This window comes from Adiantum capillus-veneris, chromosome 26, assembly GCF_014529385.1.
Source record: "Adiantum capillus-veneris isolate H3 chromosome 26, ASM1452938v2, whole genome shotgun sequence".
Lineage (NCBI taxonomy): Eukaryota > Viridiplantae > Streptophyta > Polypodiopsida > Polypodiales > Pteridaceae > Adiantum > Adiantum capillus-veneris.
The window spans coordinates 41,901,525-41,923,844 of NC_140956.1; the positions used below are offsets into that span (position 1 = coordinate 41,901,525).

At 39.1% G+C, this 22,320-nt stretch overlaps 1 pseudogene; it reads left to right on the forward strand.

The window, feature by feature from the left end:
* The first annotated feature begins 14,041 nt into the window (after positions 1 to 14,041).
* LOC147423333 (uncharacterized) lies at positions 14,042 to 15,467 on the forward strand (annotated as a pseudogene).
* Positions 15,468 to 22,320: the final 6,853 nt, after the last annotated feature.

Consider the following 22,320-nt stretch of genomic DNA (forward strand, 5'->3'; position numbering starts at 1 on the left):
GGATATATCTACCACCCTAATTATGCAATCTACAATCAGTCAACGCTCAGTCCGAATACCTATAAATAGGACCCATTACTTCATTTTGTGGCCTAATCATTGAGTATTCTAGAGCCTATCCCTTTGTAATTGCTGAGAATTTTCTCTAAGAATCATTGAGCTTTATTTGGTGCCAATTGTACAATTTTCAGTACTTGGATATATATCAGTTCTAGTCTCTTGTCTTTGCATTTCCATTTCAATTTTTGTCTAGTTCATGTGTTATCTAAAGTCTGATATGATCTAATTGAAGTTGTATATCTAATTTGATACGATTAGCTCCAAATCTCTAATGTAGAATAACTATCCGAAGTGACCAACTCATTCCATTTTGGCGATCATGGTGGTGAGCTAAAGCTCTTGACAAAGAACTTATCTCCTAGTCAGAGTTTGGAGTTAGCTGAAGACCACAATGTTGCCAGACAAGCAAGAAGATGAAGGAGATCGACCATAATGTTCACAGTGGAGCAAGATCACATTAGCACAATGGATGAGGAGTCGGAACATGGTTCTAACGTTGAACCTTACCTTGGGAATGACACGGATGCTAACTTAGACCAAAGGGAGATGCGAGACTTGGGGTTCTCAACACTCAGCTCAATCTAGGAGGAGGGGAAATATTAGACTGATGAGAGTGATCGAAGCATATAGAGTCAGAAAGTAGCACACAAGAATTTTTAATGAAGATTGAGATGGAAATAGGTGGAGGTGGATCGTAGATTTTGATCATTACAACAAGCATCACACCATAGAGAGAAAATTGAACCAGGTGAATAAATCCAGGCACATGGATCATGACTCACACCATCACAGAACTAGACACACCAAGCACTCCAATGACTTGAATATTGTATTTCCTATATTCAATGGTGGAAAGATAGATGATCCTAATATTCACATATAGGCACTTAGGAAATATGTAAGGAAGATTGAGATGGAAATAGGTGGAGGTGGATCATAAATTTTCATCATTACAACAAGCATCGCACTAGAGAGCGAAAATTGAACCAGATGGAGAAATCCACGGACTCACACCATCACAGAACCAGACACACCAAGCACTCCAATGACCTGAATATTGCATTTCCTATATCATAAGGGAAAATATGAACCGCAAAAGGGCCCTTTAGGGTCAAAGATTCTTTTGGAATATACTCTCTATACCCATGAGAATGGGCTTGTGGCCACAGTCCCACCAATTTTTGGATTATTTGAATGGCGATAAATTGAGCATTTTAACTTCAAATTTTCCGTACAATAATGCATTTGAATCGCACTGCCAAGCTTTTTTCATAGAGATGCTAGATGATATAGTTTTGAGGTACGTAAATATGGGCTATCCATGCCCCCCCTTGTATGTCCTATTGTTGACTGAAATCTGATTGGTTGCTCTTACAAGGCCCCTTTGGGGTTCATATTTTTCATAATGTTCAAGGGTGGAAAGATAGATGATCCTGATATTCAGATATAGGCATTTGAAGAATATGAGTGAAGGACACCGATGAGGATGATTAGGGAGAATATTTATTGTAGAAACTTGAAGGATGCAACATGGAAGTGGTTTTACCACTTACCTAGCTTGCAAGCTCACTATGTACATCAAACTCATCAAAGCATTACATCTGGAGCATACCAACAATAAAGGCGATGAAGATATTTGATGTGAATTGGATAAGACTAAGTAGGGTAAGCTCTTTTAATTTCTCAACATAGCTTGGCAACTGAACGAGCCTCCTTTAGAGAAAAGAATGCGAGCTTGGTTTCTCCGTGTCTTTAAAAGCAAAAAGCTCAAAAACAGGAGTTCCCAACACCGACAAAGAAGCTCAATGATCTAGTGCAAAGAGCATTGAGACTAGAGAAACATGCCAAGAAAGAGAAGGGCCAAAAGGGGCATAGAGAGTTGAGTGACACTGAGATGTTGATTAGGGAGTTCGAGTCCAGCTCCAGCGCGAGCTCATTTGAAAGTGAGTTAGATGATCAAGTCAAAACTAAGAAGAAAGGATCATGGACAAAGAAGATTGAGGCAATGTCAAAATAGATTGCGGAAATATCCAAGATTAGACCTTCATTCGGTAAGCTAGAGACTTGGAGGCTGGTGTTCAAAGTGTAAATCAAAAGATCACATATCGAATGAGTGTTGTCAATGTACTTATTGTAAGGCATTTGGCCATATATGGAACAACTATGAAATCAAGATCCATCATTTTAAGAAGACCAGACTTGTTTTGGGTTGAGAAAACAGACTTGAGGACAAAAATTGCTTAAGGGCAATCCGAATGCTCACCAAAGGGTCAATCAGCCATTAGATGCACAAGGCCAACTGAGAGGAGAACCAATTGGAAGGAAGGTCTTCCAATTCAGATAGCAATTTTGGCAATGAACATGATGAGATTTATGTCAAGGTCTGTGAGCACATTCAAAAGCTAATTGTAGAGTTAGATGATATCAGATGGACCCCTACTAGAGGCTACAAACTTTATCAAAATGAAGAGGAAGAAAGGAGTTCAAGAAATGGCCATGGACTTGTCTGTCATAAAAGATGATGGAGTGCTAGCCACCAAGTACATTATAAGATAAGGAAGTAATGGGAGCCTTTATTAGATGTATTACCGAATGGCGGGATAGGGGTGAATATATTGGGAGAACATGTCAATTGGCATTGAGGAAATGAAATCAACGCCATTCACAAGAAGGATGGTTGACCAGAGGGTTGTCTAGGCCACTGGGTTGGTAGAAAATCTGCAGATCAGAGTTGGGAAGAAAAAGTTCAAAACCAGTTTTCTAGTGTTGGAGCATTTAGTATGCTATTGGGTACAATCTAAGATGGCCATTGTAGTCAGCTCTTCCATTAGGGACACAATGTTGGACAAACTACAGGTCCTACACAAGAAGCCTATGATTGGGAATTTGGTTATCAACACATCTAGGAAGTTACCAATGTTGTACAAGCTACATATGAAACTGATCCGACATAGGGTGGATATCATAGCAGATGGTTGTGTATCCACCATTCAGACATAGTGCAATACAATAGTGAATGCAATCAAGCAGATGATGGAAGTCCAAGGCTCCATCCAACACTCTGATGTACACCATCTAGAAGCTGAATTGCAATAGGCCTGGATCATAGTTGAAGAATACAAATAGGAAACTTTTTGCATCAAAGACATTGTGCTCAAAGTGCAAATTCAATAGGAAAAGGACGAACAGATCATGCAGACACAATAAAAGAAGATAGAGAAATTGAAGTAACGTAACTTAGCTTTGGATGAAGAAAAATCTCAACTCACCAGAGCTAACAACACTTAGAAGGTGCTAATTAATAAAAAATTAACTGCATTATTTAACAGTTTAAAGGAAGTGCATGCTATCTTAAACCAATATGGTTTTAAATAAGTACATATACCAACCTCTAGTGGGCATATCAGATCAAAAAGGGAATAATATAACCTTGAACATTGAAGACCATGAGAATCTGGTGGGTTCTATCAAGTCAAATCTTGAAGAGAAAACAAAGGAATTTACAGTTGCCCCAGTGAATCAGGCATTGATGGAACATCTCAAGCACATTGTGGATGATGAGGAACCAAATCACAACAAGAAGGATGAAGATGGGGTGATTGATTGAAGGGACGATAATGATGACCAACCTCCTCTATCACGATGGTCAACAATAGGGGGACAACAGACATGCAACACATAGAGGGTACGGGGACTGTCAACCAATCTGTAGATCACGGTCAACAACATAATAGGTAGAACTAATCCAGTCAGACTCACCAGCAAATGCAGCAAGGGAAAACTCGACAACAACAATTTGGGGTTGTTATCAAGGTAAAAAAGGGTAAGGAATTACTGGTTGACTTAGATGTAGACACACACCCTCATTACTCCATTAAATGCTTAAGTCTGAATAAGAAGTTTATAAAGGAGAAGGTACTCTAGATTCAAGATTATCATCATGATGACGATGCGTACGTGGATCTAGAAATATTTCAAATGTTGTATGGAGGCCAGAAGGATGATTCATTAATGGAAGATGGTTGGCTATTATGATCAAACTACTTGCAAGCTTCCCCCTCACCCCAATACCATTCAGGTGCTAGCATGAGTGCCTGCGTATGTACTCACTCTTGATGAGGAGATGGTCAATACTTTGAGATGCTTCTAAAAACAGACCATACCAATATATGAAGGACATTAGATTCAAAATACAAGCACTATTCACTAAAATGTAGATTTTTAGGAGAATCTTAGATTAAAAAGTAAAGATATTGCTTGAAAATAACACATCCAGCAGTACAAGATCCAAAACAAGGATGAGTTTGAAAGAGTGGTCATTATTTTTTGAAAAGATGCTGATACAGGACAATCAATTTTTTTTGAACTTCATAGAGTTAGTTCCTGATTCCCCAATCCTCATGTACACATTACCCATGAAGGATGATGAGCTGCCTTGCTTTGTATCCAAAGTATAGTGAACCGACTAATTAGCAAAGATATTTTGGCATTGTGAATCAGTCAAGGAAATGGTATGAGCAAAGAAAAGACGGTTGGGTTGCTTGGAAGAATGTGCTAAATGATACTGACCAACATACACTAGTATTAGAGCTTTAAGATAATTTGCACAACTTTCGAGGTATGATGAAATTTGCACATTGATTAGGCGAACCAATAAACTCCTCCAACTATCGATAGAAGCCTCTAAGATTCTAGAGAAGGAGTTGGCCAACAAAGTAGCATTAGAACCACATTTTAGAGAAGTGGCTGAAGTGTTGTTCGAAGCTTGAATCAAGTCCAACCAGCCACTTTCAGAGGGTTGAATTCACACTATATGAGTTTATCATAAGCTAGCCAGAGCCATACTCACTAGAGGAATGTGGACACTTTATGATACTGAAACAAAATACCTAGAATGATTTAATACCATACGAAGTTGAGATGATCACTGATTGCAGGGAGCTGGAGCAATAAGCCATCTATTGGCTCATTCACAAGGACAATGTTGGAACTAGTACTCAAGGAATGAGTTAGCCTCAACCACTTCAGATACCATCTCAGACCATTCAAAAACCAACAAGGAAGAAGTCTCAAGATAAGAGGAAGCGATGACATCCTATCAAACCAGAGACCATGTACAAAAAGCCTAAGAACCATGGTATTATAAAATTGAAGTTTGAGACAACCTTCAGATTAGTTGCAAAACAGCGAGCTAAGTGAGCTGGAAGGAAATGGGTGGATTCAGAATACCCATCTGCATGGATATCAGTCATTGTTGTCAAAAGCATATTTGGAATTTTGGAATACGCCAAAATTCAAAGAAAGGGGAGGAGGAATATAGACGGTGTGGACAAGCTTTAGTTGAATACTAGCGCAATTACTAGATTTACTGACAATTATCGAATAGATTTACCATCGTAATTGTACAGTGTACAATCAATCAAAGCCATCCCAGTGCCTATAAAAAGGACCCATTACTTCATTTTGTGGACTAGTCATTCCATAGTCTAGCTTACCCCTTTGTAAAATCGTTGAGCATTTGCTCTAAGCATCATTGAGCTTTCATGTAGCTTTATCTGGAATAAGCTGTATAATTTCTAGTATTTGAATTTATATAAGTTTGAGTCTCTTGTCTTTGCATTTCCATTTCAGTTTTTATCTGGTTTGTGTGCTATCTGAAGTCTGATTTGATCTGATTAACTCCAAGTCTCTAACTTGGAATAGCTATCTGAAGTGACCAGCTCAGTGATAACTAAATGATCCAGCTTCTTCAAGAGGTGGGGCAACAATTTCAAACTTTTTCTATGCCTCATTTTTGTGCCACAATTCCTTCTCTTGTTGTTTTGCATGGGTAAGATTAACATTTGGCTTTTCCCTTTTTGACATTGGTTTAATAGATGTTGTCGGTGACCAGTGGTGTGCCCAATTTACATATGCATAGAGAGGAGAGGTGGCACCATGGGAAGGTCACCTAAAATATATGTACCTATCACCTAGGTTCAATAGAAAGACATTTTAAGCTTCAAAAAAATCACATTTTTATTTAGGAAGGGGTATCATAAAGCAACTTTAACACAAAAATGATCGATTACAGAGGAAAAGGGTGTATCATAGTCTTGGAAAATTCACAGCAAACAGATCTTCATAATACCCCTTCAACCCACATGTTAAAGTCTTTTTACATATAGAGAACGCCCTATGGGTGGTACCAACTAGCTTTGGAGAGAGCGGTCATGGCCTATCAATGAGATATGAGTTGGTAGGCAACGCGTGTGGCTCCTCTACATTTGGCTAAGGGTATCTTGCTCACAAAGGATCGGAGTAAGCCCTCATGGGCATAGATGCATGTGACACATTATTCAACCCTACAATCACGAAGGGCCTACAATCTGGGTTTGAAACTTGCAATCAAGGATATTCTTGATGAAGAAGCTGGATCATTTAGTTATCACTGAGCTTTCTTTTTCAAGTTTTCTTTTTTCAATATTTTGGCCAATCTGGGTTTGAAACTTGCAATCAAGGATATTCTTGATGAAAGTTGATTTTGACCTAGAACCTCCCTCTCTCTCTCTCTCTCTCTCTCTCTCTCTCTCTCTCTCTCTCTCTCTCTCTCTCTCTCTCTCTCTCTCTCTCTCTCTCTCTCTCTCTCTCTCTCTCTCTCTCTCTCCCTCCCTCCGTGTGTGTGTGTGTGTGCACGCGCGCATGCGCGTCGGTGTCGGTGTCGGTGTCGCGTCACACAAAAAATGGTTGCATACTATGTACAACAGACCTATGGAGGTGCTCAATGGCCTATCACCCAGAGGACATACAAAAAAGAGATAACACTATGAGGGCTATGTAGATATCAAGGAGGCCTAAATGAGGAATGTAGAATGAACCACTGGGGAGGTGCATAATGCCGTGTGATGTGACCATGGTCCCTACTGAAAAGAACTGAAGATTGTGCCCATGTGTGAAGAGAGGAGCATCTATGCCCCTCCTTTGCCTTGGAGGAGCCTACTGAAGTATCCCACTAGCTACGAAGAGTATGTAGCAGCTCATATCATTTAGTTTGGTCCAAATGGTTGTCAAAATGTTGGATGTAGGAGAAGTTTGCGAGCCCAGAATGTGAGCACAGTGAACCTTCACATAATCCAAAGAGCGATGCTCCAGATTGTAGTCAAAATTGTATCCCGCTGATAGAGGTCCAACTTATGACTATCATTTGGAATCATCTGTAGAGTGCCCGATCTACATCCAAGCACGAAGCCTGAATCTATCGGCGAATCCTGAAAAAGGTGTGTGACCCCAAAACTGCAAAAGACATGCAACTACCCCTCTCTCTCTCTCTCTCTCTCTCTCTCTCTCTCTCTCTCTCTCTCTCTCTCTCTCTCTCTCTCTCTCTCTCTCTCTCTCTCTCTCTCTCTCTCTCTCCCCCCCTTCTTTCACTCTCTGACTCATTTGTTATTGGTGCGAGGAGGCGCATAAAGACCAAAACTTAATTCTTGGAGGCATAAATTTCAAAACAAATTTGAACAACATGTTGTCCATAAACATAAAACTATAAATACATATAGTAATACTAGTCATCTCTCTACAAAATGGCATAGTTTAATCTAAGCAGGTCAACTAAGGGTCTCTCTAGTTTATTGGCCAATACATGCAGAGGTGTTACTTGGAGCCAGAGTTCTCAAATTGCATGCGAAGAGGTGTGTAGCTGACCAATAGCACACCGTATTCCCCAAGATAAATGTGTATCCATATAACTAGGTCTGGTCACAAACCCATCCTCCCTCAATTGGAGAAAATGCTCTCTATAGAAAGTCATATTCGTGCCCAACTCTCGTGTCAATTGAATCCAAGTACTCCTAGTGTCAAGTTGAGACAGGTCTTGACAAATGAGCTTGGTGATCTTTGTGCGCGTAATAGACAGAGAGGGTGCATGCAAAGAGTAAATCTATCCATATTGAAACCGTGTGACTGAAACCATAGTGTCATCTATCCATACATGTCGTAAAATGATGGTGCGGCATGCCCACCAACGGACAACTGGCTGATGATATGGTAGACCGTATGGCATCCCGAAAATTGCACAGACATGTCGACGTGGCAAACAATACAGACTTTCGCGATTTGGGTTGACATGTGTTGACGTGACAACCTGTACGGATTTTTGCAAATTGTGTTGATTGCTTTTGGTGGCTTTTGGGAGCCACTTGCTTTTGGGACTACTCGCTTTTGAGTTTTAGAAGCTTTTGGAGCTCTGCTTTTGGGGCATCCCTTGTAAGAATAATAAACCCTTTGGGGCCTCACTCTTCAGAGCATCTAGAAGCAAAGTCTGAGAGCAGAGGACCCCTCAAGTGTTGTACTTTGTTCAAACATTAATATAATAAAGAAATACCAAAAGGGGCGTCAGGTTTTGGGGCCAACACTTGGGTTTCATTTATACGCCCGTATCGAAAAAATATACGTATAAAACGTCATTATACGCCAAAATCTCAAATAATCACCGAATAGTCGTATTTTTTATTTTTGATTGAAATATCTTTCGATCAAAAAAACTATCTATGTAAAGGGAATCGCCGGTTTCGATTGAAACCAGCGATTACAGTTGGAGGGCCATAGACAGATAGAGGCTATTGAGGTATATTTTTAATTTTGTTTAAATGTGTACATCTTGTTTTTTTGTGTTGTGCTAGACCACAGAGTTGGCTTGCAGGTTAAAGGCCACTTCGTGGTGTGTAGCCATCCGGCTCACTCCAGAAGTGAGTAGAATCTAGTCGCTTTTCTCGTGTTGTGCAGTCACTTGGCTCATTGCAGGCAAGGGTTTTATGACAAACTTAGATTCTCACTCGTATGGTGGTGCTGTCGTATCTCTCTCACCACAGAGCCGAGTTAGAATTTAGTGGTCGACTTGTGGAGTGCAGTAGGTATGATACTACACCTCTCGCTTCAGAGTGACCTATAGGTTTCTCAATTTTAGAGCAGCTCAAATCATCATTTGTACCACGTAAAAACGCAAGAGTTGTGCTCGTCAAACAGAGAGTGGGGAGGTGCATAGTTCATGCCCTCTTTATCTCTATGTGACACATTGATTACTCTTGTACTTCGAACTCCAAAGACACGTCATTGTTCATCACTAGATGACTTGGTGTTGTCTTGGATGTAGATACGTACAATATTTGGCTTGCATCTGAGATTGTTAATTTTTTCGCTAGTGTTTGTGTTGTGAGTTCCACACACTTCATCAGAGATTAGATTAAGTCACATCATCATTCTTACTACATAGAAATATGAGGGCTACGTTTGTCTATCTAAGAGTGGACAGATGCATACCTATGCCCTCTTCATCTTAGCATGACATGCCTTGCCCTTGTACTTTCTAATTTGTAGATACGCCACTCATCACTAGATGACTTGGTGTGTCTTGGATGTAAATATGTATAATGTTTGACCACAATTTGAGATTATTAAATTGTCGCTGATGATTGTGTTGTGCATTCTACACACTTCATCAGGGATTAGATTGATTAAACTATCAATCAACATTACAACAACTTCCAGAACTTGTGATGAGTGGACCTCACACAAGTTGGGTTGTTTGCATCTACACTCTAAATGTTTACGTGTATTATGTAACGCACATGACATGGTCCAGTTCTTGTGAGATGAGCATCCCTCACACTCCTCGCATGTTCACCTCTCTATCTCTCTCTCTATGTGTTCTCCTCTCTCTATTGTAGAATGTATGGATTGCAATCATAATATATCGTTGTTTGCTATAAATTGTGTCATTGTTTATGGTTTAGGTTCATGACACAATTTTGATAGTTTACCCTCTCGTATGACAACATTTGTGTATTAAAATTATATCTCGCAGCTATTGTAGACACCAAGCTGACGAAACATCAACAAAAATTTACCTTCAAAGTGATAGTATGTCACTTTCATCACATGTTACAGCCTGAGCTTTATCGTTGCTTAAACCCCTCTGCTCCAGAGCATTATTGCCAGTTCACAGAGGCCTTAGCAAAGTTTGTATTTGAGCAGCTCCAACTTGTATTTACACCCGCTGCTTTTGACATATCTCTAATGACATCAGGTTTATATTTGAACATGGTCAAGCAGTCTATTGGACAGATCACAAAGATTTTTTAGGATCTAAAAAATCCTAAAATCATTACTTTGCTAGGCATAGCTACTCGCCTGCAACTTGTGCACCAACTATATACTGAGTGCAAGAGCAAGGAGAAGCTAGAAAGAGAAACAAAGCGCACGAGAGTGGAAGCCAGCTCTTTCGATGCTCCTGAGAGCCAAGAGCTACCGTTAGAATAGAGTTTGCTGCTAGTGCCACTCTCGCTCTCGATCAATCTCAGCTCCCCCTTGTATTGCATCTTTTACCAAAAGCTGTAATCTTCAACATATAGGTTCCACAGCTGGGAGAAGGGAGATGGGCACATGTGAACCATGTAGGTGTCACACATTCTTCATTTAAAGATCCACTATATGCGGTGAAGATCTTCAAAGTCCACTTGCATGGACCCAAAGTGGATCAGCAGGTTAAAGACGAAGCCAGAATTTTGGACATCACTCATTGGAGCATATCCACTTACCATGGGCCGCCTCATAGAGCATGATGTAGAGCAGTGGATAAAAGAGTGCAATGCAGATGAAAATCACCCGCCATTCACAATTATGTGACCACTGAAGGAACAATAGAGCTGTTCCAAAATAACATTTTGCACATAATAAACGCTCTCCTTCATACCCTGAAGTATCTACATGCACATGAGTATCTCCACCATGACCTACACTCCCACAACATGATGCTTCATTTTGGACACAAGGGGGTCTATGCAGGCATTGTGGATTGGGGGTCATGTACAAAGACCAAAACAACAACATGCTTTCCTCCTCTTCGTGACTTGTAAATAGAAACTAGACAGCAAACCGAGAGAGATTTTCCATGGGCCGCCCCAGAATGCATATCTACTAATCCCCCTCTCTCGAATAAAGCCATGGACATCTTCTCCATGTGTCATACTTGTAAACAACTCTTGAATTGCATGTCAGTGCCACAAGAGCAAAACAAAAGGGATTTTTAAAGCAATGTACTTACCCACCTTGAGAGTGGCAAGCGAAACAATCCCTCAATCCGACCTAACGCTTTTGATCTTTCTCTCTGTCTAAACAGTGCCCATAGAGTGGGCTATGACATTGTAATGATTTCTGGTCCACGACCAACTGATGCTTTAAGTGATGATTTGATTATTGTCCTCTTTAGTTGCAAATGTAAATTATATAATTGATCAAGTTATCTTGTCTCCTTCCAACGACATGGTGATATATATTTTGTATCTTTCTTGCAGTATGATTAAGTTATCCTATCTTTTTCTTTCAAGATTTAAAAGTGATGACTTGTTAACTTCACGATAAGTCTTTCTAATCATGATATATTTGCTTGATTGGCAGTTATGGAAGAAGAACTTAACCACACTGAAGCACATGCCATCTACAAAGAAGAGAGAGAGCAATATGGCCAAGAAAAATACATCAAGCTATTGCTAGAATCGAAGAGGATGAGTTTGGGTTGCAAGGCGAGATTCTTGGTCTTAAGGAGTGCAGGAAGCTATGTCCAAATCACTTTGTGCACCAGCATATACTTTGAATCAGCGCCCATGCAAAGGAATAAGCTCTCATAAAGCTATCTGATTTGTAGCACAAAGGGCTTGCACGAGTATTGCTACAAAATTCATACGACGAGAGAGAGTTATGCCAAACAATAACCAAATGGCACTCTACTTTATACAATAGTGCTATGTTTACAAAATCCTTGGGAGACGTGTAGATCTGGCTTGCATGATTCGTTATTTGACATTCACTTTATTCGTGAATAATGGTCAATTAATACATTTCAAAGATTTATTCGCACGTATTATTTGCTGCTACATCAGCTTTATTCAAAATGACATTTTACTGCTTACATATCGATTGATATTGTATCAATCGAAAGACCATCGATCGATAGGGTATTGATCAAAACAGTATCGATCGATTCTAAAATAGTATAAAAAGCTTAGATTTATGTGTTTTAGGTACAATTCCCTTCACCAAAGTGTCAAGTTATCCTCGATATAGAAAGGTTGAATTGTCAACTTAAAAAATCCTTTGATTTTTCAAGAAAATAGATTATTTTTAATGTTAAAACATTAAAAATAAACAAAATGGATAGATTTAATCATCTATATTTCTAAGCAATAGAAGTTATTCTTTAACTCTATTGTTTTAGTATAAATAAATAATTCTAAGCACTAGAGGCTATCTTTTTAGCTATAGTGTCTTAGTGCCAATGTATAATTTTAAACATTAGAGGCTATACTCTTAGCTTTATTTGTTTTAGAATAGATAAATAAATAATTATAAGCATTAAAGGCTATTTTTTAGCTATAGTGTCTTAGTGCAAATGTATAATTCTAAACATTAGAGGCTATACTCTTAGCTCTATTTGTTTTAGAATAGATACTAAAAGTGATGTTTGATGGCTATAATATATGCATAAATATAGTGTTAATTATACATTTTGGAACATATCATTCACTAGGTAGATAAGAAGATTAAAATAAGCATTTCTATGTGCAATCAAAAGGTTACCAAAGTTTATTTAAATTGTAATATTCTATACCTGGTTGTTTGAGCAAGGTCTCCTACTTCCAAGTATGGATAAGATATACATATACATGTAGGGTCTTTTAGTTGTCATGAACAAATGTTCTTACCTCCATATAGACATAGAATAGGTCCACTTAGTGCCTCTTGATTGTTATGAGATGATTCTCTTACTTCCAAGTGAGGTTTAGGGTATGAAGTAGGATTCACTTGGTTGTTATCGAGCTTTTGCTCTTACCTCTAAGTGAATATGGTGGATCACCTATAAATTCACCAGGTTGTGATCGAGCAAAAGCTCTTGCCTCCTAGTGAATATTAGTCATGCATACTACTTAGGAGTCACATGGATGTTATCGATTTCATGCTCTTACCTCTATGTTGATATAAAAATTAGAGACCTCGGTTATTTAGGGTCGATTGGTTGTGTTTGACCAGTAGCTCCTACCTCCAAGAGACATAGATAGTGGAATGTGAGATGAATCCATCGCTCATCTAGGTTGTCTTGAGTAAACGATCTTTACCTCCTAATAGCCAGGAATGGCATATCCATTGGTGATTTTTCCTAAAATATTATCTTAACACTATTCATTCATCATTTTAATTTAGCAAATCATATCTACAACCTTTTATCTTTCTCATTGCGCGATTATGGTGAAAATTTATAATCATAGTGTATCTATTGATTGCAGGATATATTTTGTTGAAGTCAGAAAGCATGGTGTGAGGAAAAGAGTGGACATATGTGGAGGAAATAGAGAAAGGCAAAACAGTTTCGTTTGTGGAATGCAAACATTTTGGGCATAAGTGGCACGGCAACGCAACTCGCATCAAGGAACATTTATTTGGTGCACTAGCCCCAATGTGAAAGAATGTGGAGCACCGCCTAAAGACATATGGGTCCATTTTGCAGGGTATGCAAAGAGATGCAAATAGGCAAGACTTCTTCCTAGGTATGACAGGTGGGTCATCTGTCAACATAGAGGAAGTGAGTGTAGATCAAGAGGACGTGCGAGCTAGCCAAGGACCTTCAATGGGAACAACCCGAACACCTCAAAGTCCTTACACTTTTCCAAATGGTGCCATGGAAGGGATGGATGCAAGTCCCGAGACATCCAAGAGAGCCGCTACGCCTGGGACTCTACCCACAGCATTCACTCAACAGGACATCCTTGAATTGCATCTATGGAAACAAGCCTTCATGGCTTGTGGAATCCCATTTAATGTCATAAAAAATCCTATTTTCAAAGATTCACTAATTTCAACTGCAAAAAAAGGATTCATCTATCCTGATTATAATAAAATGCGAATGGAGTATGTGGACAAAGTCAAGATCAGTACGGAAGCAATTCTTAAGTGAATGGTGCTTGATTTTGTTCCAATGTTTGGTTGCACCATAGCGCTCGATGGATGGACCAGCTGTCAGAAAAAACCATTGATTAATGTCATGGTAATGTCCCAAAGGTGCAATGTTTTTGGAGGCCATTGATACCTCAATGAAAGATAAGACATCTCTCTACTTGACAAAGGTATACGAGCGAGCTATAGCTCGACTAGGTGGACCGACGAATGTGACAGCTATTGTTACAAATAATGCTTCCAACTACAAAGGAGTGGGTTTAGCCATCATGGAAAAGTAATCAAAAATTACATGGCTTGGATATGCAGCACACACCCTAAATTTACTCCTAAAGGATATGGGCAGATTATCATTCATAAAACAGGTTCTTATTGACGCCAATCACGTAGTCAAGTTTATACGGGAACATCATTTTACATATGCTTTATTTCACTCCAGGTCTCTGAATAAAGCACTTCAAATTTTTTGTGCCACACGATTCGCTACAACATACTATGTTTTGAATAATCTCATTGAAGTGCAAGTGGCTCTTACGAAAACTGTTGCAGATGGCTGTTGGAAGGCTTGGCTCAACAAGTATCCAAGCCACCGTGAAGCAGCTCAAAAATGTGTGTCAATCTCCTCTCTTTTGGTGGAGCATTGATGACAAACTTGTTGGGGTTAGTAAGCCCTATGTGGAACTACTAAGGGTTGTTGACACAGATAAGTTTGTCATTGGTAAGGTTTATTCTTTCATGTTTGAGGCGCTGCGTCAAACCAAGGAATACAACCACTATAGTGCAAGGGAGAGAGCAAAGATCCTGCAACTTGTGGAGAAACGATGGGCTCAAATGCACACACCATTGCATGGTGCTGCATTTGTCTTGGATCCAAAGTTTCATATAAATGGACAAGCTTCCAACAAAGAGGCAATGAGAGACTTTAGAAACGTCTGCTCAGGCGACGATGGCATGGATGCATTCCAACAGAGGGTGGATAATGCGAGTAGGGAAGTAACTTTCGCAGATTCCTGGGGTCTTAATAGTATAAAAAAGTTTTTAGGCCCATTATAGTGGAAAGAATATGGAGGAGACGTAGTTGAGTTACAACATGTGGCGACCAGGGTACTTTCGATCGTGGCATCCAGTGGTAGCTGTGAGCGCAATTGGTCTTCTTATGACTTTGTACACTCAAAGCATAGAAATTGCTTAAATCTTGCTCGTGCCGCAGACCTTGTGTATGTATTTTTTGTAACATGCGTCTCATTCATGCATCCACGAAGATAGCCACATGGGCGACCGAAGTACACTTTGGAGTGCTTCAAACTCATGAAATGGTGGCAGGACAGAGGTGTAGTGATGATGAGATTGAGTGGGAAGTGGCTTCAGAATGTTCAAACAATGAAGAGGTTGATGACCTAGTGCCTGTGATAGATGGCAAAATGTAAACACATTTTCATGATAATCTATCTACTCTATCTCATTGTAGCTCACTATTGAGCTTTATATCTCACTTTTTTGAATTAAGAGAAACATTTACACCTTTGGATAATGTATAAGTCTTCTCCATTAAGTTTTTTTCAAGTATTGAGGAGAGTTCTCATAAACATAAGTATTGAGGACATGATGTGGCAACCAAATAAAATAACATTAACACGTCCTAAACAAAATGACATCTACAAACCAAATTCTCAACAAAGTCATTAATTAGCAACTCCAAAACGAATTCATTGCCATAAACATAGAGAGAATACAATGCGTCTCAAAAAAGAATGAGGTAATTTTCCATTAAAATTTCTAACTATAGTCTACAATGTCTTTGAGAAACTATGATATCCATCCCTTCTTCAAGATCTGCGTTCAATGCCTCCTCAAGCATATCCACCGTTGCTTGAATATCTGCCTCGTCACTTGGTCGTGTCTCCTCAGGCAGGGGAGAGAGAGGACCATATCGTGCTTCATATCTGGCAAGTTTTTGCGATAAAACAACTACTTCTGCTTCTTTGGCTATCAATTTATCTTGTAGCGAGAGAACGTTCTCTCCTTGGCTGGCTAGTGTAGCCCCCTAAGACATGATATTAACAATTTGTTCATGCTCATCTGGTAGGAGCACACTGGCCTCTTTCGTGCAGGTGGATCTACCTCCCCACGACGTGCTTGTGCCCTTTCTTTAGCTCTTCCAAGTCTGACACCAGTGTTAAAAGGACAATCTGTCCAAAGGACACGATTCTTCATTATATCTTGCACGAAGACTTGCTGGATGAAGTACATGGCAACTTGATTATTATTAGGTAGATTGCACTCCTTTTGGATGAAGCGTAGAAGCAACACACACGTGAGTCCTTTGTGTTGCAAATCTGATATTTTCAATTGTGTCGTTGCCTTGGCACGACCTGACCTTCTGAACAGTACGTCTTTCAAAAAAAAGGAGGGACAACACTTGCATACGTCCTCCATTTTCATTGGTTCGCCCTCCAAACCCTTGGACTCCGTGGCCTCAACAAAGAGTAAGGAGAGGTCTTCAGCCCCGTAACGCAAGCTTTCCTCTCTGAGGATGCGTTGAGACTCCTCCTGGTCGAGCTTACCGTCGACATTGGGAGGAGCGTATGGGACCTCCATTTCCTGTCGAATCACACGATAATAAAATATTAGATCGAAACGATAGATACACATCGATTAAAAAACTACAATCCATGGTACAATCAATGTTCAACATACACAGTTTTAAAATTCACATCTCTCTCATCACTTTGACAACACCAATGTAATAAAATAGCATGAAAATTTCAAAACAATGGACATGATACAAGACAAAATTGTTTCATTGCAAAGTATAAATACATTCTCAGATTACAAGGTATGATTTCAATCATTGGATGGCCTCAAGCTTGCACTATCTGGGAGCATGTGACCAACACGCTTAATGCCTCCTAACATGTTGAGGAGATCATGTGAGGAGTTGTGTGAGGACTTGCATTGGGTGGGATTGGGAGATACACAAGTGTGCAAGACTTCCTGAAAGCGTCTGAGGAAACCAGTATAATTAGTTTCATCATCCTTCGGTAAATATTTAAGGAGATCTTGAATGAATCCACAAAGGGAATAAATATCTTGGCTGTGCGTGTAGATTGGAGGATTTGTGGATATACAAGCAATATCGCTAGCTCCAAGTTTCCCTTGTCGATGGGAAAAGATCTCACAACTTCGAAAATGTGTTCTCTATGGGGAACAAGGTTGCACTACCCCAATCACATACGCCCACATATACTCCAGCCCAACCAAAATGCAGCAAGATATTACTTCCATGAATATCATTGTGAGTGATGTTATTCACGTGCAAAAAGATGAAGGCTCGGAGCAATCCATTAATGATAGGCCATATATTCTTCTTGACGGCTTCAACAGTCCCCTCGACGTCTTTGAAACCCTTGCTCATGGCCACATTCTTCCCCTCCTTTTGGAGTCTCTCTAGCCAGTGGTTGAGGTTTCCACCATTCCACATCTTGAAGATGAGGGTGGGAGATCATGTGGTGTGTCAATCCCAAAGCAGCAATGATTCCACTATGAGTGATATTCATAATTGTGGCCTCATTCAGTGCTATGTCATTGGCACTCTTCTGGTCATCACCTTTGACTAGCTTGCCGGTGTAAAATTCATTTGTGAAGGTCTCATGATTGACTTTCACCTTCGTGACCATGCCGTATCTACCTTCCCAATGCTTGCAATTTGTGGAAACTCAATGCAAGCCATGCACATGATGACGAGGTTGCATGGGTCTAAACTTCCCATGTTGGAGGCATTGGGACATTGCTAGAGATTGGTACTTCCGAAGCGGTAGGCACTTCGGGTACATCCTTGGGCTCTTCTATGTGCGGTCTCTTTTCATGTTGCTTCATGCTTCTATAGAGGACCTCTACTTCCTTCATGCGGTCCATGAAGGCAGACTTCCCTTTGATTTGCTTGTCAAGGGTTTTGCAACTCTGCAAACTTGCCATACGATTCGACTCACGTCATGGCCCAACTGACCACATGTAAGGACTTCAATCCCACCTGAAGCACTACAAAATTTTGCAACTAGTGCTACATATGTAGCACTACATAACTCATCCAAAAATGATTTGTACGAGGACTCTTGCAAGACTTCCTGGAGGCGATCACTTCGCAATCCATAAAGATGAGAGCATGCGAATTCTTTGACATATTTGCACTCAACTTTTGTCATCTTGCCTATAGTACCCATGATGTGCGTAGAAGCTAAAACTAAGAAACAAAAAAAACATAACTTTTCATCAGTTAAGTGACATGTAATGCAACACATTCCAGTCATTCTTTGCAACCTATATACACAACACAACCATGAAGCAATCACCCTAAACCCTAAACCACAGGTCCACTTGTATGTAATTTATGATTAACATACACAAGAACGTCCACACGATTATGCATGATGTTAATTATGATTTTTCATATCATAAAAAAATATGTTATGATTTTTCAAATAAAAAACCTCACATGTATGAGATGCTATCAATAGGAATGTGACAAAGTCATACAAATACACATTATTTTACAAATTACAAAGAACAATGTAAAGTGTGGTGTCAAGTGTGTATCCATCTCATTGTAAGGATATAAGAAAATCCTAAGCACCAAATGCAGGGGTTTTATTCCCGTTGTAAGAGAAAAGGATAAATGTTTGATCCAGACGCCGAGAACGATCACACTTTAAAAATCAGTAGCTCATCAGATAATGGTTTTTTTTTTCACAAATCGTGTCTAAGAGAAACTCCTCCCATTGTAAGAACCAAAGATCGTGACACACGGAGTAGTTTAAAGATTACACTTTTCTCATTATACAGATCTACAATGTAGATCTATGAATCATGTGGTCCATGAATATGTATATTGAAAAGTGTATAGCTTAATGATTCACTAGATAAAAAATATATTCGCACAGATCGTGTCTAGGAGTAACTTCATCCGTTGTAAGAACCAAGACTCAGACGCTAGAAGAAGAATAAATTTTTTGTAAGGTCACATTTCATTGGAGCTTATGTACCTAAAGCATCGTACAAAGTAAGAGTGTCGTGAGACATATCAAACAAATGCACAAGCTATCTAATGGTCTCCTAAAACACCGTACAAAGTATGAGGGCCGACAAGCATATCAAAACAATGTACGGTGTTATCTCAATTCCTAGAACATTGACTCAAGTAAGAGTGTTTCAAAGCATATCAGAACAAGAGTCAATGTTTTCTAAACTTTTTCTATATTATATGGGAGTAAGATATAAAATCAGACAACCCATAGTAATTTCTATACCCTAAATTTTAAACTATTATGTGACTAAGAGGGCCCGAAGGCATATCAGAGACACATACAGTTATATAATCATGTGAAAATAAAATTTAAATTATTTATTATAAAAACCGAACATGAAGAGAAAATATGCTTACCAATACACGAAGCTGACTTGCTCAAAAAACGATTGCAACCTGTGTGAACTAAGGAGAGAGCTAGAGAGACTGTGAGCTAGAGAGAGAGAGAGAGAGAGAGAGAGAGCTAGAAGTGTGAGCTAGAGAGAGAGAGAGAGAGAGAGAGAGATCTAGAGAGAGTAAGAGAGCTCTACAAGCGATCTCGATCGAAAACGTATCAAAGAGTGACTTTTTTTTAATGGAGATCTACCGTATCGATCAATAGTCTTTTGATCGATTTTGGTATCGAACGATAAAGTGTCGATCGATATTGTTTCAATCAAAAGACTATCGATCGATAATATATTGATCAAAAGAATAGAAATGATTCAAAAATACCACGTACTATACGAGAATATGCGAATAATGATGATTTATTCCGTATAAATTGCACTATTCGATTGGATAAATGCAACCCAAGTGTAGATTGGTCAGACCGCCTCAAGAATTCTGATGTTGGGCATGGTCAGATTGCAAATAAAGTGACAACAAGTCACTCCAATAATCTTTCCGTAATGCCTCTGACATATACCAATAAACTTGACCAAAACAAAAGAGTCTTTGTCGACTATTCACAAAAGATCTAAAAATGGTTTGGCCAGGGTGACAATTCTCTCTACATTGCGCTAAAAAACTTGCGAGTTCACAAGCTGTGCATATCTTGTAGTTGCCTCTTGGTAGCTAGGATACTTGCTAAGCCAAGCATCCCATCGTCTAACGGCTACCATTTCAATCAAAGCAGGCTTCACTTCTTGAAAGGTGGCAAGAACATAGTATGTGGTTGCAAACCTTGTCGCACAAAATATCTGTAAATTTTTATTGGGTGATTTTATTCAAAAAAGACCTTACAAAAATTGATGCTCCCTAATAAATTTCACCACATGATTTGTATCCAGTAGCGTTTGTTTAATGATGGCCATTTTACCAATGTCTTTTAATAGCAAATTAAGAGTATGTGCGGCACATGGCACCCAAGTAATCTCTAGGTACTTAACTTGGATAGCCCTCCGTGTAGCCTTGTAATTGAATGCATTATCTGTGACAATTGCAGTCACATTTTTTGGCCCACCTTCTTTGCTATGGCACACTCATATATCCTTGCTAGATAATCGTTGGTCTTCTCTTTTAAAGAGGTGTCAATGGATTCTACAAACATGGACCCTCTAGGGTTGATAAGCACGGCTTCTTCTGACAATTGGTCCATCCATCCAATGCTATGGTGCAACCATATGCAAGAACGAAGTCTCTCACCGTGTGTTTAAGGATGGCTTTAGTACCGTCTTTTACTTTATCTAGATTGAGTCTGTGCACATCTTATTATAATCAGGAAGCACAAACCCTTTTTTGGCTGTGCTCATTAAAGCATCTTGAAATATGGGGTTGCGCATATCATTGAATGGAATACCGCACACCTCAAAAAGCTTGTGTCTATTTCAAGTGAAACTTAAGCAACCATTGCTTATCTGACGCTTCATGCAACGTTTGTCCATTGGATGATGCTTTATTGACTTTAGTTGAGCTAGGATTTGCTGCTGCTGACATTGAAGCATGTCCATGAAGAGGAGTTGACTTCGGAGTGTGACCATTTGCTTCTATAGGCACATGCTCTGTCCTCTCATTGACAGCAGACATTTCAACAGCCGTTGCAACTTGTTTTGTACTAGCACTTTTTTTTAGCTATAAGAATTTGCTCTGCTATACGAGCATACTTTGGCAAACTAGCATGAATATCTCTTAGCGGAGCCATACACTTGGGCACATTACCAAGGACTTAAAATGATGCTCTTTGATTCTGGTCGCATTACCATTAAACTCGTGCCCACAGGTTTTGCATTTCAATCGAGATGTATTCTTTTCGGCACACAGCTCATGGATGTAACTCCACTCGTGTCCTTTCACCATGCTGACATATAAATTTAATCTGCTAGAATCAATAGGTCAAAAAAAATTCAAAGCAAAAAACTACACAAGCAATGCTCTATCGATCAATATAGTGATCAAAATCTATTCACATTATCAATTAGACTCATGCTACATTATCAATTCTCAATAAACAGTGATAGTCTTATTGTTCTTCATGTATAAACTCATGTCAATCAAATTATATTTTCAAGCGCAAAATAACTTCATCACTTCAAACAAAACATTTCAATTACACTGCTCACATTGCACTATATCGATTCATCTAAAGTGCAAGCTTTTGGCTTTCACACATTAGCGATAATCGATAATCTTAATCACTTATTTAAAACGATACAAATAAATCTCATCATCACATTGCACTATATCAATTTATCTAAAGTGCAAGCTTACAGATTTCACACATTACGATAATCGATACTATTAATCAAATATTGCAATTAATTCTCATTGTAACATGAGGACTAATTGCAAACATTGACCATTGTCATATCTAAATGAAGTGCAAACATGAAATACTTACACTCCATGGTAGATCTTTGAGAGCTTATCTTTCTGCAGTTGCTATGCGTGTATGATCACACAGCATGATAGATGCAGCAATCCAAATTAAGATAATTTAATATCAATGTATTTGGACATGAAATTATTAAATTTTAATTTCAGTGAGAGCATAGTGTGATGGCTCTACACAGGACAAAAACATTTCTACCTATGTTCACTTTGAGGTGAGAAAATATATGCACGTCAAAATTGAACCTCCCTAAATAAAACTGACCTCTATTCTATTATATTTTGCAAACTGATTACCTCATGTGAGAGTATACTATGCACACAACGAAAGCCTCTAAATTATATCGCCAATTCACTTTCGCATGTCAGTAAACTGAGCACATACCAAGTGA